The 25,714-nt window shown below is 41.4% G+C and overlaps 1 protein-coding gene across 3 annotated transcripts in view; it reads left to right on the forward strand.

Annotated features, from left to right (window-relative positions):
- The first annotated feature begins 348 nt into the window (after nucleotides 1-348).
- itprid2 (ITPR interacting domain containing 2) overlaps nucleotides 349-25,714 on the forward strand; it is a 139,427-nt gene continuing 114,061 nt past the window's right edge. Inside the window, exon 1 of one of the 3 annotated variants that reach the window (XM_052012973.1) lies at nucleotides 349-597. The gene's annotated coding sequence lies outside the window, so the exon portion shown is untranslated. Of the gene's footprint in view, nucleotides 598-1,456; nucleotides 1,568-25,714 lie in introns of those variants that run through there. The other 2 variants (XM_052012942.1, XM_052012998.1) reach the window with 2 other exon arrangements.

Consider the following 25,714-nt stretch of genomic DNA (forward strand, 5'->3'; position numbering starts at 1 on the left):
ACTCACGATACGTGAAAAGCCAGGGCGGTTCAATATTAATTATTATTATTACTTGAAACAATGCCAAGTTACACCCTATGTTTACTTCCCTTTGCCTTATTACAGTTTGCCCTCTGTAACAATACGTGGATTGAGCTTTTTATGTAACCATACATTTTATCCACCCCCCCCCCCCCAAATTAGATGTCTAATATTTGAACTCTAATTTTGTTTTGGGGTTTGCCTACAATAAAAAAATCAAAAATCATTTCAGGCAACTGGGTTTAGGGGCAAAAAAATATCAGGTGTCAGTCAGAAGTAACAGTATTAATCACGGGGAAGGTGTGAGGTAGTAGTGCGTCTTGGTGCGGCGCCGACGGGCGGCACAGGACTGTCCCCGGGGATCGCCCGCCGCCCCGAGCTCGGTGCTGCAGTGCGCGCCTTGAGTGTCGGCTGCAGGGGAAGCAGGCTGGAGGAACGAGCGGCCCAGGAAGGCTCCTTTCAGGCAGTGTTTACAGAAAACAAACGGAAGCGGAAGTACTCCAATAAGTTGGGCAAGTTTAGTCACTTCAGTTGTTCACTCTTCGCCAAAGGCGGTACAAGGCACGGCCCGGTGCGGTAGGCAGTTGGCATTTTCCGAGTTCCTTTTGTTATTGCACTCGAGTCGGCGGCGGGCGAATTTTGGGAGATGCCGAGTGACAGGAGGGGCTGGCACTGGTCTCACAGAGCGGAGACAGATAGAGACTGAGTGTGTGCCCGACAGAGAGAGAGGTGGGGGTGGCAGAGAGGGTGAGAGAGTGAGTAAGAGAGAGTGTGTGTGAGGAAGAGAGAGTGAGAGAAAGAGGAAGAGAGAGTGAGAGAAAGAGAAAGAGAGTGCCTGAGTGTGTGTGTGAGTGAGAAAGAGAGAGACAGAGAGAGAGCGAATGTGAGTGAGAAGAGTGAGTGAATGAACGGGAGTAAGAGAGTACGCGAGTGGGAAGGAAAGAGAGAGACAGGCAGGCAGTGTCAGTGGCAGAGACTGTGAGTGTCACAGAGGGAGAGAAATGGTGTATTGGTTTATTATTGTCACTTGTACCGAGGTACAGTGAAAAGCTTGTCTCACAAACCGATGGTACAGGTCAGTTCATTACACAGTGCAGTTACATTGAGTCAGTACAGAGTGCATTGATGTAGTACAAGTGAAAACAATAACAGTACAGAGTAAAGTGTCACAGCTACAGAGAAAGTACAGTGCAATAAGGTGCGAGGTCACAACAAGGTAGATCGTGAGGTCATAGTCCATCTCATTGTATAAGGGAACCGTTCAATAGTCTTATCACAGTGGGGTAGAAGCTGTCCTTAAGTCTGGTGGTACGTGCCTTAGGGCTCCTGTACCTTCTACCCTATGGTAGAGGAGAGAAGGGAGAATGTCCTGGGTGGGTGGGGTCTTTGATTATGCTGGCTGCTTCACCAAGACAGCGAGAGGTAAAGACAGAGTCCAAGGAGGGGAGGCTGGTGTCTGTAATGTGCTGGGCTGTGTCCACAACTCTCTGCAGTTTCGTGTGGTCCTGGGCAGAGCAGTTGCAGTACCAAGCCATGATACATCCAGGTAGGATGCTTTCTATGGTGCATCTGTAAAAGTTGGTGAGCATCAAATGGGACAAACCAAATTTCTTTAGCCTCCTGAGGAAGTAGAGGCGCTGGTGAGCTTTCTTGGCCGTGGCTTCTACGTGATTTGACTAGGACAGGCTATTGGTGACGTTCACTCCAAGGAACTTGAAGCTCTCAACCCTCTCGACCTCAGCACCATTGATGTAGACAGGTGCATGTACACTGCCCCCTTTCCTGAAGTCAATGAACAGCTCTTTTGTTGACATTGAGGGAAAGGTTGTTGTCATATAGGGAGTAGAGTAGACAGCTGAAGATGCAGCCTTGTGGGGCACCAGTGTTGAGAATAATCGTGCTGGAGGTATTGCTGCCTATCCTCACTGATTGCAGTCTGTTTGTTAGAAAGTCAAGGATCCAGTTACAGATGGAGGTGTTGAGTCCGAGGTCTCAGAGTTTGGTGACAAGCTTACTTGGGATTATTGTATTGAAGGCGGAGCTGTAGTCAATAAACAATAGTCTAATGTAGGTGTCTTTACTGTCCAGATGCTCCAGAGCTGATTGAAGGGCCAGGGAGATGGCATCCGGTGTAGACCTGTTCCAGAGATAGGTGAATTGCAATGGGTCCAGGTTGTCTGATAGGCTAGAGTTGATGTGTGTCATGACCAACCTCTCAAAGCACTTCATGGTGGTGGATGTCAGAGCCACTGGTCGGTAGTCATTGAGGCATGTCACCTTGCTTTTCTTCGGTACCGGGATGATGGTGGTCTTCTTAAAACAGGTGGGAACCTGAGCTTGAAGCAGGGAGATGTTAAATATGTCTGCAAAAACTTCTGCCAGCTGACCAGCACAAGATCTGAGCACACAGCCAGGGACACCATCTGGGCCAGGTGCTTTCCTCGTGTTCACTCTCCAGAAGACTGATCTTGCGTCCTCCGCTGTGATCACAGGTTCAGCTTCATTGGTGACTGTCAGGGTGGGTGGTGACAATCCACTTCCCTTCTGCTCAAAATGCGCATAGAATGCGTTAAGTTCATCCAGAAGGGATACGCTGTTGTTAGCTATGCAGCCCGACTTCATCTTGTAGCCTGTTATGGCATGTAAGCCCTGCCATAACTGACGGCCGTTCAGGGACTCTATTTTGAGTCGGTATTGCCTCTTAGCATCCCTGATAGCTTTCCGAAGGTCATACCACGATTTCTTGTACAGATCAGGATCACCAGATTTGTGTGCAGCAGTCCTCTCCTTCAGTAGGGAGTGGATCTCTCGGTTCATCCATGGTTTCCTGTTTGGGAACACCCGGATTGCCTTGTTTGGTACACAGTCCGCCACACACTTGCTGATAAAGTCTGTGATGCTGGTGGCATACTTAACAAGGCTGGCAGCTGAGTCTTTGAACATGAACCAGTCCACTGTCTCAAAGCAGTCACACAGGAGCTCATCTGTTTCCTCAGACCAGCACTGCACGACTCTCTGCACCGGATCCTCCTGTTTCAGTTTCTGTTTGTATGCAGGGAGGAGGAGCACAGCCTGGTGCTCTGATTTCCCAAAGTGAGGACGAGGGGTGGCTTGGAAGGCATCTTTGGTTGTATGGCAGTGGTCAAGGGTGTTGGCACCCCTGGTGGAGCAGATGTGCTGATAGTATTTTGGTAACACACTCTTGAGGTTGGCCTAATTGAAGTCCCCTGCAATGATGAAGACGGCGTCAGGGTATCCGGTCTCAAGGTTGTTGACCACGGAGTATAGCTCATTGAGTGCAGGCTTCATGTCCGTCTGTGGTGGGATTTAGACTGCCATGAGGATAGCTGAAGTGAACTCCCTTGGCAGATAGGTTGGTCGACACTTCACCGTTGTCACAGAGAGAGAGAGATGGCGTGAGCGTCACAGAGAGAGAGAGGTGGCGCGAGGGTCGCGCAGAGGGAGAGATTTGTAGATCATTGTGGGCAGGGTGCAGGATGAGTGGTCGAGAACCAATGGGGTGAGGAGCTCAGTTTGGAATGGAATGGGATGCTGTGTCACCTGGAAGTGGTGGCAAAGAAGGGGAACAGCTGCTGGAAAGGGTTTCATGGAGCTTAAATATGGTCTCTGCCTGATCTATGAGGTGAAAGGAAAAAAATGGGAGAAGTCTTGAGTGGGTAACTGAAACTGGGGGCAAGAATTTGGAGGCTGGGTGAGAAATAATAAGCAGGGAGGTGAGTAAGAACCTTGGGAAAGGGATGGTGGTGTAGCTGGGAGGAGGGTTGAGAGCAGGACAAAGGTGTAACTGGGACAGAGAAAGCTGGGGAATAGATCAAGGATGATAATTTGCACAACTGGGGTGGATTGAAGTTCAATGGAATAAGTCAGAAAGCTGGTGAGTGGAAAAAGCAAACGTTTCTGTGGAGGATAAAACAAACTGAAGTGAGAAAGAAATCTAGCATGAAGAGTATGGAGCAACATATGTAAAATTGCTGAATTACTACAAGGGAAATGTAAAAGGCAGGGAGTATGGGAGAGAAGAAAATAAGTAGGAGCAGACAAAGGAAGAAAAAAGCTAGTGTGTCTTTGTTCCAGGCTTTCGAAAGGGAACTTTCTGTATATCAAGCTGTTCTTCTGCACAAGTATCAGGAAGGGAAAAATAGGCTTGCATTTGCTGTAGACAGAGTGAACACATGACTGATGAGCACTTTAACTTCAGTCTTTTGAAATCTTAGTGTAGGTTTCAAAACCAAAGAACAAAGCCGTGTAGCACATGTTTCCATCTTGAGAAAATTTGTCAAACATGTGGAGAGTTTTTCTACCCTTTGAATAACCTGAGATGTTTACATTTTTACATGAAGGTAATGTCAGCCTAAACATTGCATTGGTGAGGACCATGTGGAAAAGCTGGAAAGTGGTATATCAATTGAGCTATTTTTTAAAAAAATGTGGTTGCTGTAAAATTCTGGAGTGTTGTATTCGGCTGATTGGAACAAATACTGAGATCTGAACCCTGCTGTGTGTAGTTTCAAGTGGGAATAGCTTTCAATGTATTGGACATGATACCAAGAGTTATTTTGTGTTTTAGTGTTATCAAGAGGATTTAAACTGTTAATTCCTGACATCATCGTAATGTAATTTTAAAAACTCTGCAACAATGTAGTGTTAGAACTTCTGCCCTCCTTTGACATCTCTTTTATTAATGACTATTTTGACACAGGGATATATCATCAGAAACATAAATTAATTATTGCTGTAGTTGTAACTGCTATCTACATGTGTCATCAATATACATATTGAGGGTTTGAGTCGTAGAGCGATATAGCACGGATACAGGCCCTTCAGCCCAACCAGTCCATTGCCAGCCATGGTGCCCACCCAGCTAGTTCCAATTTATAAGATAAGATTATTTATTAGTCACATATACATTGAAACACAGTGAAATGTGCTGGGGGCAGCCCGCAAGTGTCGCCACTCTTCCAGCACCGACGTAGCATGCCCACAGCTCCTAACCCGGGAGGAAACCGGAGCACCCGGAGGAAGCCCATGCAGACACGGGAAGAATGTACAAACTCCTTACAGACAGTGGCCGGAATTGAACCCAGGTTACTGGCGCTGTAATAGCGTTACGCTAACCGCTACATTACTGTGCCTATGTACTTATCCAAGTGCTTCTTAAATGATACTATTGTACCTGCCTCAACCACTTCCTCTGGCGGTTCCTCTGTGTGAAAAAGTTGCCTCAAGTCCCTTTTAAATCATTCATCTCTCACCCTAAAACTATGCCCCCTAGCTTTGGACTCCCCTACCCTGGGGAAAAGACTGTTACCATCTACCTTATCAAGGCCTCTTATAATTTTATACACTTCTATAAGTTCACCCCTCATTCTCCTATGTCCCAAGGAATAAAGACCTAGCCTGGCCAACCTCTCGCAATAACTCAGGCCTTCTATTCCTAGCAACATCCTCCTAAATATTCTCTGCACTCTTTCCAGTTTAACCACACCTTTTCTATAATAGGGTGACTTAAACGGTATAGTCTAAGTGCGGCCTCACCAAAGACCCATACAGCTGCACCATAATGTCACCACTCCTGTCCTCAGTGCCCTGACTGATGAAGGCCAGTATGCGAAATGCCTTTTTCACCACCCTGTCTACCTGTGATGCTGCCTTCAACGAACTGTGCACTTGTACTCCTAGGCCGCTCTGTTCCATTACACTCCCCAGTGCCCTACCATTCATAGTATAAGTCCTATGCTGGTTTGACTTTCCAAAGTGCATCACCTTACACTTATCTGTATTGAAATCCATTTGTCAATCTTCAGCCCACTTCCCTAACTGATCAAGATCCCCCTGTAATCTATGATAACCTTCTTCACTATCAACACCTCCTAATTTAGGGCCAACTGCAAACTTACTGATCAAGCCTTGTGCACTCATGTCAGGCTGACCAACCTTGTCCTTGCTACCCTTAAACAACAGAATGACACGAGCCACCTTCCAGTCTTTGGGAACGTCACCAGTGGCTAACTGTGAAGCAAGTGTCTCCACAAGGGCCTCTGTAATTTTTTCCCTAGCCTCCCACAAAGTCTGAGGATGCACTCAGTCAGGACCTGGGGATTTATCCACCTTAATACGCTGTAAGGCTGCAAATACCTCCTCCCTGGTAATATGAATATCCTCCAAAACATCTCCACCTATTTCCCTTGTCTGTTGAGCAACCACGATTTTCTCCTCAGTAAACAAGGAGGAGAAATATTCGTTAAATAACCCACCCATCTCCTGCAGCTCGAGACATAGGTGGCCCTGTGATCTCTAAGAGGACCTACTCTCTCCCTAGCCATCCTTTTACTCTTAATATAGCTATAGAACCTCTTAGGGTTTTCCTTAACCTTACCTGTCAGATCCATCTTGTACTCACTCTTTGCTCTCCTGATTTCCTTCACAACAGATTGTGATAGTGTATATATGCGGTGATAAAACCATGTAAAAGACATTTCCAGAAATGGCACAAAGGCATTGTTTCAGTTTTACATCAGTTGCAACTTAAGATTTTTATGATTGGAACTATTTAATCTTGTGTTGAAAAGCATTCTTGTAACTTCTGAAGTTTGACGGGATGTCATTAAGCAGAAGTTTGCCAGCTTATTTAAGTATGCATGCAGAGATTCCATTTGCTTGAATGCAGATAAGCATGAGTCTCTGTTTGGAAGATGTAAGTACCAAACTGCAATTTATCTTTGCATTAAGGTTAACCAAACAATTGCAAAGGTGTGAGGGAGTATATTGCTTTGGTACCTTTTTTTTGTACTTATAGATTGAACACTGAAATATTTCCTGTTCCATGGTGGATTCTGGGTGATCACCTTTGCACACTGCACAATGATTGCATAAATCATAATTTTCCATCTCTGATTCAGATAACCACTTGTCCCAAGGTTTAGAGATGTCTGTGAGTGATGCAAAAGATCAAAATCCAGAATCCTCTGTGTTGGATCAAAACCTGGATCCTCTTTGACATGATTGTTTGGAAGTTCTTGTGAACTTCATTTACAATGTTAGAAAGCCTCAGCAAATCAGGCAGTTTTTCAGATCTCTTATCAGGGGTTCTGTAGTTAGTCCACCTGACTGCAACTTGTCAAGGTCCATGGATCAAAATAGATTCTGGAGAAGACAAGCACTGCTACCAATGAAACCTGACTATAGATGTGACCAGAGAAACTACATTGTCTATTGTCAATGATTCTCTGCTGTGTAATTCGGAAACCAGCTGCAAGAACTTGGATGTGGCCAAAGGACACTCTAATGCATGCCTCTGTGATTACTTACACACTGGCTGTCTGACTACATGGATTTTTAGCTCACAGTTAGCTTTGGTTTATACTGGTATGGCTCTGTCCATTTTAGAAGTATAAAATCATTTTGGAAGCCATGTAGTTGGAGTAAAGTGTTTTAAGCAAAGATTTAAAATATTTGAAATACTTTACCTCAACGTTATTGAAGCTGCTAATCACTATTTAAAAAGAAATGAGACAAATGCTTAAAAAGAATACTAATGGTTGTGCATGTGAATGAAACAAAAGTGGACAGTTGTGACTATAAGCTTGTACTGACACTGTCCAAATTATTTCCTTGCCTGCTATGTACTGTGATGATAAAAGACAGCAGCAGGATCAGATTCTGTCCATGTGATAACTTGTCTGGTAGCTGCTGAATATCCAATTGATTGATGTCCTTTGTTCACCATGCTCTGAGTGTGTATTTATTTTTGTCATAAATATATTCAATTTGCAGGCTTAGTGGGAAATGCATCCCAAGGTCCAATAACACTTCTATACATTAGCAGAGGTATATGGTTGTCTTGCTGGCAAGTTGAAGCAAGTTACATGAAAGTTACCCACAGGAATGTTGATTAGTTGTTAATTCTTCTTGTGTACACGTATAGAAAAAAAGTGTCTGTAGAAAGTTTAAAAACTACTATTTGGAAATTTGTACAGTTGGGCTCCTTCTGTTAGGTAAGTAATTTTAAAATAAAGAGAAAATTAATGTATTACACTATCAGTTGAAAAAGGTTTAATTTTACTTCTGTTCACTGGTTTTCAATAACTCAGCCTTGTAGTCCTGGGCATCAGTAATGTCGACTCACAAAATGGCAACATTAAACAGTTTCAATTTTTTCTTCTCCTTCAATTAGAACATTTTCGTGGAAAACACTTCATTAAATAGAAATATTTTCGTATGTTAATTCTCGAGGTGAAATAATGGTTAAATTATTTGCAGGTTACTCTGCCTTTGGATACTATTAGGAATACTTTGTTTGGACCAGGCTAGGATTTCACTTTAAAAGATAGCAATCAGTGTAATGCTTACCCTGTCATACCTAATGAGACTTTTGTAGATAAAAATTTGCTAGCTGGGAGTTTAGGGAAGTGTGGAAGGGAGAACATTTTTTTCATTCATTCAAAGGATGTGGGCTTTGCAGGCAGTGCCAGCATTTAATTGCCCACCGCTAATTGGCCTTGAGAAGATGGTGGTGAGCGGCCTTCTTGAACCGCAGCAGTTCTTGAGGTGTGGGTACACCCATAATGTTGGTAGGGAGGGAGTTCCAGGATTTTGACCCAGCGATGGTGAAGGAATGGTGATTATATTTCCAAGTCAGGATGGTGTGGGGTTTGGAGGGCAACTTCCAGGTGGTGGTGTACCCATGCTTTTGCTACCCTGGTTCTAATTGGTAGGGGTCGTGGGTTTGGGAGGTGCTGTCTAAGGAGTCTTGGTGAGTTGCTGCAGTGCATCCTGTAGATGGTACAAACTGCTGCTACTGTGTGTCGGTGGTGGAGTGAATGAATGCTTGTGGGCTGCTATGTCCTGTGTAGTGTCAAACTTCTTAAGTGTGGTTGAAGCTCCACTTGTCTAGGCAAGTGGAGAGTATTTCATCACACTCTGGATAGTGGACAGGCTTTGGAGAGTTAGGTGAGTTATTCATTGCAGGATTCCAAGTCTCTACTTGTTCTTGTAGCCACATTTATGTATATGGCTGTTCCAGTTCAGTTTCTGGTTAATGGTAACCCCTAGGATATTATAATGAGGGATTCAGTGATGGGAATGCCACTTAATGTCAGGGATGATAGTGGATTTTCTCTTGTTGGATATTGTCATTGCCCAGCACTTGTGTGGCACAGATGTTACTTACCAGCTATCATTCCAGGCCTAGGTATTGTCCAGCTCTTGCTGCATTTGGATGTGGACTGCTTCATTATTTGAAGAGTCAAGAATGGTGCTGAATATTGTGCAATCATCAGTGAACATCCCTTCTTCTGATCTTGTGATTGAAGGGAGGTAATTGATGAAGCAGTTGAAGATGGTTGGACCTAGAATACTACCCGAAGGAATTCCTGCAGAGATATCTTGTGGCTGAGATGATTAACCTCCAACCATCTTCCTTTGTGCTGGGTATGACTCCAACCAGCAGAGGGTTTCCCCCCTGATTCCCACTGACTCCAGTTTAGCCAGGGCTCCTTGATGCCATGATCAATCAATTACTGCCTTGATGTCAAGGGCAGTTACTCTCACTTCACTTCTGGATTTCAGCTCTTTTGTCTGTATTTGGAACAAGGCTGTAATGAGGTCAGGAGCTGAGGGACTTTGACAGAACCCAAACTGAGCTTCTGTGAGCAGATTAAGAACAGAAGAAACAGGAGCAGGAGTAGGCCATCTGGCGCACTGAGCCTGCTGTACTGTTCAATAGAACATAGAACAATTACAGCACAATTCAGGCCGTTCGGCCCACAAAGCTGTGCCAAACATGTCCCTACCCTAGAAATTACGAGGCTTACCCATAACCCTCTATTTTACTCAGCTCCATATACCTATCTAACAGTCTCTTGAAAGACCCTGTTGTATCAGCCTCCACCACCGTTTCTGGCAGCCCATTCCACGCACTCACCACTCTCTGAGTAAAAAACTTACCCCTGACATCTTCTCTATATCTACTCCCCAGCACCTTAAATCTATGTCCTCTTGTGGCTACCAATTCAGCCCTGGGGAAAAGCCTCTGACTATCTACCCTATCAATACCTCTCATCATCTCATACACCTCAATCAGGTCCCCCCTCATCCTCCGTCTCTCCAAGGAGAAAAGGCTGAGTTCCCTCAACCTGCTTTTATAAGGCATGCTCCGCATTCCAGGCAGCATCCTTGTAAATCTCCTCTGCACCCTCTCTATGGCTTCCACATCTTTCCTGTAGTGAGGTGACCAGAACTGAGCACAATACTCCAAGTGGGGTCTGACCAGGGACCTATATAGCTGCAACAATACCTCATGGCTCCTAAATTCAATTCCCCGATTGATGAAGGACAATACACCATCTGCCTTCTTAACCACAGAGTCAACCTGCGCCGCTACTTTGAGCGTCCTATGGACTCAGACCCCAAGATCTCTCTGATCCTCCACACTGTCAAGAGTCCTACCATTAAGACTATATACAATAAGATCATAGCTGATCTGGCCTTGGACTCAGCTCCACCTACTTGCCTTTTCCCCATAAACCTTTATTCCCCTACTCTGAAAATTCTATCTAACTGTGTCTTAAATATATTTCATGAGGTAGCCTCTACTGCTTCCCTGGGCAGAGAATTCCATAGATTCACTACTCTCTGGGAAAAGCAGTTCCTCCTCATCTCCATCCTAAATCTACTCCCCCGAATCTTCAGGCTATGTCCCCTAGTTCTAGTCTTATCTGCCAGTGGAAACAACTTTCCTATCTCTATCTTAGCTATCCCTTTCATAATTTTATATGTTTCTATAAGATCCCCTCATTCTTCTGAATTCCAGCAAGTATAGTCTCGGGCAACTCAAATCTCTCCTCATAGGCTAACCCTCTCATCTCTGGAATCAACCTGGTGAACCTCCTCTGCACTGCATCCAAAGCCGGTATATCCTTGCTCAAGTAAGGAGACCAGAGCTGCATGCAGTTCTCCCGGTGCGGTCTCACCAGTATCCTGTACAGTTGTGGCATAACCTCCCTGCTCTTAAACTGAATCCCTCTAGCAATGAAGGCCAACATTCCATTTGCCTTCTTGCTAACTTGTTGCACCTGCAAAGCAACCTTTTGCAATTCATGCACAAGCACTCCCAAGTCCCTCTGCACAACAGCATGCTGCAATCTCTCACCGTTTAAATAATAATCTGATCTGCTATTTTTCCTTCCAAAGTGGATGACCTTGCATTTACCGACATTGCATTCCATCTGCCAGACCCTTGCCCACTCACTTAACCTATCTATATCTCTCTGCAGACTCTCCATATCCTCTGCACAGTTTGCTTTTCCACTCAATTTAGTGCCATCAGCAAACTTAGATACACTACACTCGGTCCCCTCTTCCAAATTGTTATTGTATATCGTGAACATTTGAGGGCCCAGCACTGATCCCTGTGGCACTCTGCTCAGCATGGATAGCCAACCAGAGAAGCACCCATTTATCCCAACACTTTGTCTTCAATTGGTTAACCAATCCTCTATCCATGCCAATATGTTACCACCAACTCCATGCATTGTTATCTTATGGATAAGTCCTTTATGTGGCACCTTATCGAATGCCTTCTGGAAATCCAAGTATGCAACATCCACCTGTTCCCTTCTATCCATTGTGCTTGTTATATCCTCAAAGAACTCCATTAAGTTTGTCAAACAGGACCTGTCCTTCCTGAATCCATGCTGTGTCTGCCTGATGGAACCAAGACAAGACAAGACAAGATAAGATATTTTTATTAGTCACACGTACATCAAAACACACAGTGAAATGCATCTTTTGCATAGAATGTTCTGGGGGCAGCCCACAAGTGTCGCCATGCTTCCGGTGCCAACATAGCATGCCCACAACTTCCTAATCTGTACGTCTTTGGAATATGGGAGGAAACCGGAGCACCCAGAGGAAACCCACGCAGACACAGAGAGAACATACAAACTCCTTACAGACAGTGGCTGGAATTGAACCCAGGTCGCTGGCGCTGTAATGGTGTTATGCTGACCGCTACACACTACCACTCCAGGTGTCTCGTTATTTCTTCCTTAATGATAGCTCCAAGCATTTTTCCGACTACAGATGTTAAGCGAACTGGCCTATAGTTACCAGCCTTGTGCCTACATTCGCCATCTTCCAGTCCACCGGGACCTGCCCAGAGTCCAGAGAACTTTGATAAATTATTACAAACGCCTTGACTATAACTTCCACAGTTTCTTTCAGTACCCTGGGATGCATTCCACCAGGACCAGGGGACTTGTCTGCCTTTAGGCCCACTAGTTTGCTCATCATTACCTCTTTAGTGATAGCGATTGTATCGAGGTCCTCACCTCCCATCGCATCCATAACATCTCTCTTTGGCATGTTAGAGGTGTCTTCCACCATGAAGACCAACACAAAATAGTTGTTGAAAGCCTTGGCCATTTCTGCATTACCCAATATTAATTCCCCCTTCTCATCTTCCAAGGGACCTACATTCACTTTAGCCACCCTTTTCTGCTTTATATAATTATAGAAACTTTTACTATCTTTTTATATTTTGTGCTATTTTACTTTCATAATCTATCTTCTCTTTCCTTATTGCTCGCTTAGTGCTTCCTCGTTGCTTTTTAAAGATTTCCCAATCTTCCAGTTTCCCACTACTCATGGCAGCTTTGTATGCATGAGCTTTTAGTTTGATGCCTTTGTAGGACTCTCTCCACCCTTACTGTTCTTGCTTTTAACTGTAATATACTTCTGTTGAGCACTGTGAAAAATCTCTTTTAAAGTCTCCCACTGTTCCTCAACTGTCCCACCATATAGCCTGTGTTCCCAGTCTACGCTAGCCAAATCCTCCCTCATCCCATTGTAGTCACCCTTGTTTAGGCATAGTACACTGGTTTTAGATCAAACTATTGCACCCTCCATTTGTATGAGAAATTCAATGATACTGTGATCACTCTTTCCAAGAGGATCCCTAACGACGTTTGTTAATTTTACCTGTCTCATTGCACAGGACCAGATCTAAGACAGCATTTTCCCATAAAGTCCTCCTCAAGACCATCTTGACCAACCTGATTCACCCAATCTATGTGCAGGTTAAAGTTCCCCATGACAACTGCTGTTCCATTCTTATGTGCATCAGATATTTCTTGCTTTATTGCTTGTGCCACTGTAATGTTATTATTTGCTAGCCTATAGACAGCTCCCACCAGTGAGGTTTTTTTTTCCCTTTACTATTCCTAATCTCTACCCAGATGGATTCAACATTCTGATCCTTAGATCTTATATCATCTCTCACTATCTCTCTGATCTCATCTTTAATTAACACTACCCCACCTCCCTTACCTTCCTGCCTATCCTTCTGTATTACTTGATACCCTTGGATATTTAATTCCCAATCATCTCCACCCTGCAACCATGTTTCTGTAATGGCCATTAAATCATACCCCTTTGTACTAATTTGTGCCACAAGTTCACTGACCTTGTTTCGAACACTACAGGCATGCAGATAAAGTGCCCTTACAACTCATTATCCTTTTAGAACCTAGTAATCTTTGTGTCCTTTGCATTAGATTTTTCTGTACTCCACTCTTACTTTTCTCTTTTCTAACTTTTGCATTGGTCTCTGCATTGCTTCCCTCTGCATAGATTCCCTGCCCCCTGTCAGTAGGCACACCAGCGACTCTACTTCATTAGGAGTTTGAGGAGATTTGGTACGTCACCAAAGACTTGCAAATTTCTACAGATGTACGGTGGAGAGCATTCTGACTGGTTGCATCACTGTCTGGTATGGAGGCTCCAATGTGCAGGATTGAAAGAGGCTGCAGAGGGTTGTAGACTCAGTCAGCTGCATCAAGGGCACAACCCTCCCTGCCATCGAGGATGTCTTCAAGAGGCGGTGCCTCAAGAAGGTGGCATCCATCATTAAGGACCCATACCACCTGGGACTTGCCCTCTGCACATTACTGCCACTGGGGAGGAGGTACAGGAGCCTGAAGACCTACACTCAGCATTTTAGGAACAGCTTCGTCATCAGATTTCTGAATGGTCAATGAACCTATGTGCACGACCTTGTTATTCTGCTTTTGTACTATTTATTTATTTTTGTAACTTATTGTAATTTTTTGTCTTTATGTCTTGCACTGTACTGCTGCTGCAAAACAACAAATTTCACAGCATATGTCAGTGATAATAAACCTGATTCTGGTTAGTTTAAACCCTCCCTAACAGCACTAGCAAACAATCTCCCTTGGACATTGATGCTGGTCTTGCCTAAGTGTAGACTGTCCAGTTTGAACTGATTCTACCTCCCCCAGAACCAGTTCCAATGTCCCAGGAATCTGAAATCATCCCTTCTGCACCACTGCTCAAGCTACATATTCATCCTATTCTGCTATTCCTACTCTGACTAGCACGTTGCACAGGTAGAAATCCTAAGATTATTACATTGAGGTCCTACTTTTTAATTTATCTCCTTGCTCCCTAAATTCAGCTTGTAGGACCTCATCCTGCTTTTTTCCTATATTGTTGGTACCTACATGCACCACGACAGCTGGCTGTTCACCCTCCCTTTTTAGAATTCCCTGCAGCCGCTCTGAGACATCCCTGACCCTTACACCTGGGAGGAAACACACCAACCGGGAGTCACAGAAGCTCCTGTCTATTCCCCTTACCATGGAATCCCCTACCAGTATAGCTCTGCCACTCTATTTCCTGCCCTCCTGTGCAGCAGAGACACTCACAGAGCCATGACCTTGGCTACTCCTGCCTTCTCCTGATGAGCCACCTCCCCCAACAGTATCCAGTATAGCTGTTTTGGAGGTATAGCTGTTTTGGAGGGAGATGTCCGCAGGGCACTCCTGCAATACCTTCCTGCTACTGCTCTACCTGTTGGTCACCCACGCTCTATCTTACCTTAGGCCCTTAAACTGCGGTGTGACCAACTCACTAAATGTGTTATACACATCATTCTCAGCATTGCGGATGCTCCAAAGTGAATCCATGTGCAGCTCCAATGCCGTCATGCTGTCAGGAGCTGCAGCTGGACGCAGCTGGATTGTTGCTAAGGAATACCTTTTTGATAGCATTATTGATTATCCCTTCCATTACTTTGCTGCTGATTGAGAGTGGACTAATTGTCAGTAATTGGCTGGGTTTGATTTGTCCTGCTTCTTGGAGACAGGACATACCTGGGCAATTTTCCATATTGTCGGGTAGATGCCAGTGTTGCAGCTGTACTGGAACAGCTTGGCCAAGGGCATGTTAACTCATTCAGAATGAATATATGTTTCATGGCCCTTGTTCTTGGAAACAATCTAATACCTTTATGTTTTGAAGCTTTACAACAGATTTAATTCTAAAATAATAAAATATTTTATAATGTGTTATGGAGTACTCAAATTTCTCTATGTGTCAATAGCAGGGATCTAAATCTACAGCAATGTGTCTTTATAGAGCGCCTTCACAAAACAATCAAGCCACAATATGTAATTTTATGGAAAAAAAACACTTTTATTCAAATTTATACCACTTATTATTTCCATGTTAGATATGATGTTACAAGTGGAGAAGGTCCTTCTTTCTCTTCATTAATTCTCTATTGACAAAAATGTTACATTCTAACTAGTTGCGATTCCTGAAATTCAGGTCTGAGAATTCCAGGTTATGCAATATGTGGTCACCTGATTTGTAAATCAGCAGTTTCAACTTGCTATTTCCTTGTTAGTAAACTAATCTCAGATTTCTCAATTCTGGGAAGAATTGAAGGGGTGTGACTCATTTTCTGTTTTTTTTTTGTACATTGATGCATCTACTGAAAGCAACTAATGCCAAAGGTATGTGAAAAGTAGAAGAATGTCTTCTGCTAAGCATAACAATGTATAAGTAATTTTTATTTCAAATGTAGAGCTTATGCCTTTAGCCTTTAAGAATACATTTTGTGTTTTTGTAACATTTTTATTTAATCAACCAGGTTTGAAATTGAGTTTTAGTTCCTTTTATCTCTGAATAAAAATTACTTGGTATCCTTATCAGCTATTAAAACTAGCTGCAAAGATTAAATTTCATAATTCCTGATTCCATGTCTTGCATAATTAACTGCAATATAACCCTTGAATTTTTTTTTTAAATAATCACCTGATGTGCGTTTCAGCTATTTTTAATCTTTACTTTGGTAGATCTATAACTTCAGTGGTATCCACATGTCACTTGACAGATTAATTTTTCTGTGCAGAGACTGCTATATACAAGGAAGACTGAGGCTACTTAATGTACAGGACAGTTGAAACCCATTTCATTAGATGAACGGTAAAGATCACTTGAGATCTTTCCCAGTTCTGAAGGAGGGTCTTGGATTGTTTCTCTTTCCACAAATGTTGCCTGATGTGCTGACTTGCATTGTGCAGGTTCAGCAAGTCTTGCTTTCCAAAGTACTAAGTCAATTATGCTCTGAGCAAATTGAATATTTTTTTTGTGATCCACTATTTAAGATCTAGGAACGTATTCCTGGCCATGCCACTTTCTCCAATTGTTGAAGAGTATTGTAGTTTGTTGCCTTTTTAATCTTGCAGATTATTTGGTAAAATATGATTAAAGGCAGAGATGCATAAGAAGACATACAATATCTTGTTATCTCCTATTTTTCATGACCTTTAGCATTAAGTTGTTTTTAGTGGACACACCAGTGCACATAAAAGGAGAGTGAAATAGGTTACACCCCTTAATCCTTCCCAGAATAAGAAATCTGAGAATTATTTACCAACTAGATAACACGATATAAGAAAAAGAGCTGTCCATATTGGAATTGATTACATTATGAGGAAATAATATTGAGTCAAACTGCAGGGCCTGGGGGTGGTCAAAGAACAGGGTTAAAGTGAAGTTCAAAACTCCAAAATCCTAAAGATTTGGACGTCGAAAATATTAAAATTTATAATGCTTTACTGTATCTATAGTAATGCAAGTTTCATTAGTTGAGGCACGTAATTTTGACATTGAGGGAAAGAACTCGGTTCACATCAGTTTATTGATTTTTGCTGTTGGAAATTGAATTCACTATTCAGAACTTTGCCATGTAGAATTGAGCAAACTCTGTTCAAGGCTAGTTTTGTTTCCAAACTAAAGTTGTGAAGGTTGTATTCATGATTTTTGTTTTATTATTGGGATAGAATTTTTGTTTTGGGCATATTAATAATCTAGGCATAAATTATGTTTAAAACTATGCTAGTTTTTCCCCTCGAGTCTTTGTGTAGCTGTATTTGCATATTGCCAAACAATCTGGCACTATTCGCAGAAACTCCTAAAGGTGGTTAATCCATTCTGGTGATACAGTCAGTTTTAGGGTCAGAGTGATGTGGACGACTTCCAGTAAAGTAGCTTTAAAGTAGTACAGTATTTTCCAGAAATATGAGTGCACAATGTAATTTTCACTTAAAAATACAGTGATATTTACTGATTTGGCTTATTTCAGGCAAAATTTCACTCAGCTTAGCAAAAACTCCTGCCTTTTAATAATTGGTGATGGTCATTTTGTTGTTTCAACATTCAAATGTATTTTCTGTGGATTTAGAGAATAAATGGTTTTGAAATATTGTAACATGATTGCAATTATTATCTTAAGTAATTATTAAATAAAAGTCCAGACTCTACTTCTATTGATATATTTTGTGCCATTTCCCTTTCTTGAATCAACTTTTTATTTTACATTTGCACTACTCTTTGCTCATGTACACATACATTTTTCTGTCTGGATTTAATTTCTGACCATGGAAAACTTTGAGCACAATTTTTATGAGAAAACTCTCAGCAGCATTTGTTGTCACTGCCAGAAATTATCAGGTTCAGAAATGCTGATCTGTTAATCCATGGCTGAATCATGCAGATGGTTTAGAAATAGAAGCATAGTCAACAAATAGGTATTATAATGCACTGATATTTTAGTAAAATCATAAACTTGTTATTTGTGATAGATAAGAAATAAATGATTAGAAGCTTGGATACCTTTGTGGGGTTGTTTCAATATTTAAAAATTGCTCATAAATTTGCATCAAATTTTAATTTAAGTAGTTTGTTTGTGTTGTTCTGCTGTTCTGTCCAAGTTGACTGAGGTCAAAGGATAAATACAGTGAGAATTTGACTTTCCCATAGATCTTGCTCTGTAACTGAGATGTGCTTTGCACTCTGGGTTCCCTTCCTAGGTAAACAAAGGGACATGGTATCTGAATTGCTTTCCCTTCCTGGTGTGGGCTGCATACACCTAAAGTGTGGCAGGTATTGGGGTAGACAGCCTAGTCTTATGTCACTGCTTACACAACTCTTAAGATGGTCTTTAGAGACCATGTCAATAGTGAGTCCTTTACCTGATGAGGAAGTCCTGCTCTTGTGTTAATGTAATCCTTCAACCTACATGGATTAGAGGAGGACCTTAGTATCACGGGAACAGCATTTTTACTTTGTTACTTTGTGTCATGGATGGTACTGTGACGTGGGGGCAGATTGATAAAAGGCCTTTGTTTTGCAGACACTGAGTGTAAAGCCCATCTTCTTGTATATTTCAGCAAGCAAGTTGTTGATGACTTGGAGTGTGGCCTTTGATTTTGTGCAAAAGCAAACATCATTTGAGGCTAAGGTGATCTTGGATCTGGCGATCAGCTGCAGTCCTGCAGGAAGTTTGTTGGAGGTGCTGTGCAGCATCATGGTAAAAAAGATTGCAACAACTTTTCTCGCAATGACACAGTGTTGTCTGACACCAAGTTCTCACTAAGAATGGCTCTGTTGTGGACTAGTTGGTTGGGTTCATGGCTTAAGATGGAGACAAATTTCTCTAGGCAACTGAATTTGAGGAGGTACTTCCACAGTGCCTCCCAGCTGATGGCATAGGAGGTTTTAGTTAAGTCGTTGAAGGCCTTGTGGTTGGTTCTGAGAGAAACATGGATCATTTGGTCAATTGAGAAAGGGCTAAACTTCAAAAAAAAGCTCTTTTGAACAACCTGAAAAGGATGTGAAGGACACCATGCAAAGGCACACTTCTTCGTGAAAGAGACTAAGCACAAGAGAATCTGGGACAAATCTGTGAAGTCAGGCCTTTGAGTCTGAAGCTCTGTGTGTGTGTCCATTGCCTTTCAGATATAACTTTTGTAAAGTCACAATTGAACTCTTGTTAACAATGGTGTCTTTGAAGTCTGCCTCAAAATGAATGGCTATGCCAAAGAATAAGTCGGATTAAAGATATTTTGAAGTGCCCTGGGCAGTCAGATTTGTAGTTTCTTTCCACTGCTTGTTGCACAATGCATCATATTGTGAACAATAAGCAGTTAACTTCTAAATTTAAAATTTGCTAGATAAGAAATATCGGCCTATTCTACAAGTCAGATAAAATACTGTAGCCTGGTGTGATATAAAATGAAGTCTGCAGGTATGTTGGCTGGGGAACTTACAGTTACGTATGTTGTTCTGAAGAAGTAAACATAAGATGGAAGAACAGAAAGAGGAAGTGGCAAAGTTGGACATCTAGCAGAAGGGTGTCCCCTGATAAATGTTGGAATGATTTAAAGAGCAGCATTTAGTATAAAGGTTTCTTGGCAGTTTGTGAGGGAGTAAAATGAAGTACTTTCCCAGGAAACTCTGTGGAAATAGATGTCCTGTTACAGTGCTGGCTCCTTCTGCTTATTTATTCATGACTCAGATGATTTGAAATTTTACTTGTTTGTATTTAATGCAAGGACCTTTATAAAAGTGAAGGTTATTTTAGCACTCAAGTCATTTTTGTATTCAATGTCATAGGGTCATAGAGAGATACAGCACAGAAACATGACCTTCAGCACATTGAGTCTGAGCTAACCATCAACCACCCACTTACATTAGTCCCACATCCCATTCTTTTATTCTTTCCACATTCTTATCAACCACCCCCCCACCCCCCCAGCCCCTGCAGATTCTACCACACATCTACGCACCAGGGGCAATTTGCAATGGCAAATTAACCTACCAACCCACACGTCTTTGAAATGTAGCAGGAAACCAGAGCACCTGGAGGAAACCCACAGGGTCACAGAGAGAATGTACAAACTCCATGCAGACAGCACTCGAAGACAGGATTGAACCTGGGTCTCTGGTGCTGCAAAGCAGAGGACCTACAAGCTGCTCCACTGTGCTACCCAGTGGATGTTCCCCACCTGTACCACATTTATCCAAAATATCCCTGCACATTACTTTCATGGAGTAACAAACAATCTGCTGGAGGAACTCAGTGACAGATGCAGGGTTTTGACCCGAAAAGTTGACAATTTCTTTCCTCCCACAGATGCTGCTCGACCTGCTGAGTTCCTCCTGCAGATTGTTGCTCCAGTTTCCAGCATCTGCAATCTCTTGTGTGTCCTCATTACTTTAATTATTTGGGTGAAGTACCCAATGGTTATGCTGAATTAAATGATAACATTTCCAAATAAATTGACCAATCATTGGTATTTCAAGTAAATATCTGTAATGGCATATGGAATTATTCTACAAATGCTTATTTGAATGTATGTAGCTTAGCTTGTTGTATTTAATGACAAGCGGAAAAGGATGAATTCTGGATAATGCTTACAAAGATGGAAGTGATACTAAGTCGCACCCTGTAGGAATTTGATACAATTAAAGAGGGTTAACATGACTGTATGCTTAAAGGCAGAGTAACCAAAGTTGTAATGTTTTGGCTGATAAGCTATATGCCAATGTATTATAATGAAAAACTTTCATTATGTTACAGGTATGAAATGGCTTCCATGTTTCAGTATTTTTATTTGGACATAATTACAGGAAAATTAGACATTAGCTGTCACCTCAAAATAGTCCAAGTACTGTCCCACATGTTCAACAGAGCAAAGAACTCTAAAACCAGGGTAAGATTTTAAGCCCTGACTTGGACTGAATTTTCTTGTTGCTGTTTATTTCTGACAGAAATAAATGCTACGTCAAAGGTTATTGCAGAAAATAAAAGTCATTGTGAAGAAAGCAATTAGAGTGTGTCTTTTTCTGGTTGGCATGTAACAAGTGGTGTGACACACTAATCAGTGCAAAGGCCTCAACCTTGTACAGTTTATGTGAATGACTTGGATGGTGACATTGGTATGGTCACTGAATTTGCTGATGATATAGAGAGAAGTAGTAAAGTAGGTTGTGAAGAGGATGCAGGTAGATTAAGTTAGTGGGCAAAGATCTGTTAAATGAAGTATGTGAAATTTGTGCACTTTGCCAGGAAAAATATAAAAAAAACATTTTATCCAAATGAGATTGCAGAGCTCAGAGATGTGGAGGGATCTGGGTATCCCAGTGCATGATTCACAAAAGGCTAGTATGCACGTACAGCAAGCAAGGACAGCTAACAATATGGTTGTTTATTGCTTGGGGAATTGAATACAAAACTAGGAAGGTTGTGCTTCAGTTACATAGACATTGGTCAGTCTACATCAGGAGTACCATGTACAATGTTGGGCTCCTTATTGAAGGAACAATGTTAATGCATTGGAAGCAGTTCGGAGAAGGTTTCCAAACCTGATACCTGGAATGGTTGAGTTGTCAAATGACAAAAGATTGGACAAACTTTGTATTTACTGGCGTTTACAAAAGTAAGAAGTGAGTTATTTGATCCTGATGGGTCTTGATGGGATGGATCTAGAGAGGATATTACTCTAATAAGTGAAATTAAAAGTAAAGGTCAGTGCTGCAAAAAGGAGGTCCCCATTTAAGACGAGGCAATTTTTTTTCTGAGTTGTTGTTAGTCTTTGGAATTATCTTCTTCAAGGTTTGTTGGGAGATGAGTCTTCAATAAGCAAGGGGGTGGGAGGTGGAGTTGAGGATATATTCTAATCAGCCATGATCATATTGACTGGTAAATACACTTGGTGGGTTGAGTGGCCCATTCCTGCAACTAATTTGTCTGTGGAAATAATCTATTGAAGCAATCAAATATTTAAGGAGGGACAGACTACTCATATTCTGGAATGGAATTGTTGTTACAGAGTAAACAATGTGTGTACCTGTCTACATTGTTTTATTCAAAATTAAACCTCTGGTTTCAGAATCTATGACTAATCATCATGAATCCTGGTGAATTGTTTGATACAAAGAATTCATTTGCATAGTCATTGAACTTCCAGGAAAATTTCTCCATTTCGAACTTAAACATTTGATTTTTGCATGGAAACACAAGACACTGCAGAAGCTGAGATCTGGGGCAAACGACAAGCTGCTGGAGGAACTCAGCAGGTCAGGCAGCATCTGTGGAGGCAAAGGGATAGTTGACATTTCAGATTGAGACCCTGCATTAGTGTCCTGATGCAGGGTCTCGACTTGAAATGTTGATTATCCCTTTGCCTTCACAGATGCTGCCTGACCCGGATGAGTTGTTCCAGCGGCTTGTTTATGCTTTGCATGTTCAATTATCTCTTACTTGTTCTGCTTGTATTTGTGCATGGTTACTTTTGTGTTTGAGCATTGAAAAGAATGCTGATGGTCCAAGGTATAACAGCATCGTGTTATTAAGTGGAGTATAATTTGTAGAGAAAAAAATTATTATTAACTGAGTTTGATGCAAGATGTTTAAACATCTGCCTTAATTGTGCTACTGTTGACGAAGGGTTTCTCGAGACAGAAACTTATGAACCTAACCAATGATTGTCAGAAGACTGTTAACAAGTTAGGGACTGACTTAGTAAAGCTCAGTTTTGTCATGGAATCTCCCACATGTAGTTTTTTTTTAACTGTTGCAACTGGATGGTTATTAGAACTGGGGGCCTACTTGTTCTTTATTTGTTCCCCCAAGCCTCGCTGCAGTGGGAATATGATTGAGGTTGGTATCATCCTGTGTGAATGCTCCATATAAAGTTTAGTTATCGAGCAGACAGGAGAATCATGGAAGCTTCTCTTTCCAAAGTATTAACCGCCAAGGAAAGATTTATGGTAACAGTTTTGTTTACTTCAGAGCCATATCGAAATAGTATGAATTATGTAGATTATAAAATCTGTTTGAAATTCAAAAGTGTTGCAATATGGATCCAATTTCTCAAAGTAGAATGAAACTTGGTTTTCCAATTGTTAGTTTAATAGACTAATAGAATCCATGAACATTTGAATATACTATATATCTAATTCAAGAGAAACCCCTTTTATGTCTGGGTTGGTAAGAATGGAGAGCATTTGGTCAGCTATTACTTATGGCCCATTCTTTGCATATGTTGAAAAACATTATTGGATTTGAATATCTAAAAATAATAATACAAAGGCATTTTGAAATGATTGTGCAAGGGTGTGTTTTTGTTATGAAGGGATTTGTGTAATGAAAACATCATTACCACACATTGAATAGGACTAATTCCATGTACACTTACACATGTATTTTGCATGTTTCATAAATGGACTTTGAATGGCACAGCTTATATTGTCAAGATTCTTAGGATATTTTTCACCTTTTGATTTAAGACAAGAAATACATGTTCTTAAGTGTGGATGCTTTGACAGTGGTTCCTACTTATCATTTCCTGTGGGATCACAGCAAGCAGTCAATTGTACAGCAAGCAAAGTCAGTTTATTAAAAGTATTTAACGATCAGAGGAAACAGCATTTATGATAGTAATTCCAGCAACCTCTCCCATTGAAAATAGGGTAAAATGAGTGGGGGATAGTTACATAGGAACTATGTACCTAAAAATAATTGCGGTCACTTGCAGCCATATGATTGCCAGGCTTAACATCTCCACTGGCTGTGTACAGTAATATCATTAGATGCCACCTTCAAACAATGGTAGGTTTTGTGCTGTTGATTCCTGAGATTTGTTCCTACCAGGCATTGCCACCACTGATCAGAGGATCGGAAAATAACATGAAATCTGAAAGTGGTGGAGTGGCTTTTGTGCAGCTTCTTGGATTTGAGATTTGGTTTACGTCCAGCCAAGTTTAATTTTGGTTGTAAAATTTCATTTACTTGTATTGACTGATTTTTATCTACTATTTAGGTGGCACATTTTGAACTAAATTAATAGTTTCATTTATAGGGGCACGAGAGGAGGGTGTGGGAACTGAGAAAAGCCATTATGCATTGAACTTTTATCTGTAGTTGGAATTGCTCTGGTATTCGTAATTGAGATGAAGGTGAGATTATTAGTCTGCATCTGATTTTGTTAGACATAATCTGTGGGAGCTTGATATGAACACTGATGTTCCAAGTTTCATTCCAAGTTTTAATATTCCTTAAAATTATGAACTTTCTTCTTAATGATTAGAAAGCCATCTCCAGCCAACAAAGATCGGATAATACAAGAAGGAGATTACTGAAATGTGCCAACAAAAGGAAAACTCCAGTTTTAATTGCAGTGAATTATCAAATATTTATTGATCATTGCTGAGTAGTATCAAAAGTGAGGCAAGCCAGAGTGGAATGCCTGGATAACTGCTTATAAATGACTGTTCAATTGGGCCCAAGGATAAGTCTTTCAGTTGTTAATTGTTTTTTTCTGTTTAGCATAACTATTTGGCCTGAAGCAAGCACTTGCAGAAATTATGCCAGAGAACTGGATTGCAATTGAGCTTTTGGTTTTTGACATTTAATGGGAATCAGTCAGTAACTCGTACAGGAATGCACTATGTGGCATCAGCTGTTAAACGTACATCTAGTGTTCATATCCCATATAAGATGAGGTTTGGCCCTCTCTATCAAGTAGGAGCTGGAGAATATAAACTTTCTGACTACATGCATGTGTGTGTGTTTACATATTGTTATAATTGGCACTGATATGTCTCCATTGGTTTGTACCTTTTTTCTTGCCAGTGGCAAAGTAGTCCATACTTGAACAAGTAATTCAAGAAATAATTTTGGAGCAGTTATCTTCATGTGTACTGCTGCAGAATCATGGATACTTTGAGGCAGCAGCCATTCTATCTGCCATGCCTGTGCTAGCTCTTTGAAAGATATTTGGACCTTCATACCCATTTTTTGTTCATAATGCTCTAAGTTCCTCATTTCCAAGCAGCTGTACATTTCCCTTTTAAAATGAAATTATTCATTGAGTCAGCTTTTTGTGAAATGTTTGCCTTTGCAGCGACTTCCTTGCATTTAGTGTGATTCTGAAATGAATGTTATATATTTTGTGAAGGATTTATTAACTGTTTGAGATCTATATTGTGCTAAAATAACAACATTTGAAAAGAAAAGAGATTCAGTAACGTGGTTTCTATGATTTTTTTGCAGAAGGGGAACAAAGAAAGGCTTACATTTAGATATCACCTTTCACATCCTTTCAGAATGACCCTAGGTGCTTTTTGCAGCTACAAAATACTTTTGGATACTACAAAATTCCACATTTCTCATTTGTTGTGTAGGAAATGTAGCAGCTGTTTTGTGCACAGATAGCTGTCATAAGCAGCAGCATGATAATTACCAGATCTTTTTAAGACATGGTGAATGAGGAATAAATGTAGTCCAGAGCACTGAAGGTAATTTACCCTTATGGGAAATGTGATCACTGTTTTGCATGTGGCACATCATTTTTGTAAACATATCACTTCCTGCATCACTTCCCTGTCACATTGGTCTTTAATGTTGCATGGAATATATACAGTTGCTATTTTTAATTACCATTTTTAATGCTTGGCTCTGGTAGGCTCATTTTTTTTCATGAGAATGCCTTTTGTGCTCTCAGGCAAGTGAATCCTGTGT

The sequence above is a fragment of the Pristis pectinata genome, chromosome 1 (genome assembly GCF_009764475.1).
Source record: "Pristis pectinata isolate sPriPec2 chromosome 1, sPriPec2.1.pri, whole genome shotgun sequence".
Lineage (NCBI taxonomy): Eukaryota > Metazoa > Chordata > Chondrichthyes > Rhinopristiformes > Pristidae > Pristis > Pristis pectinata.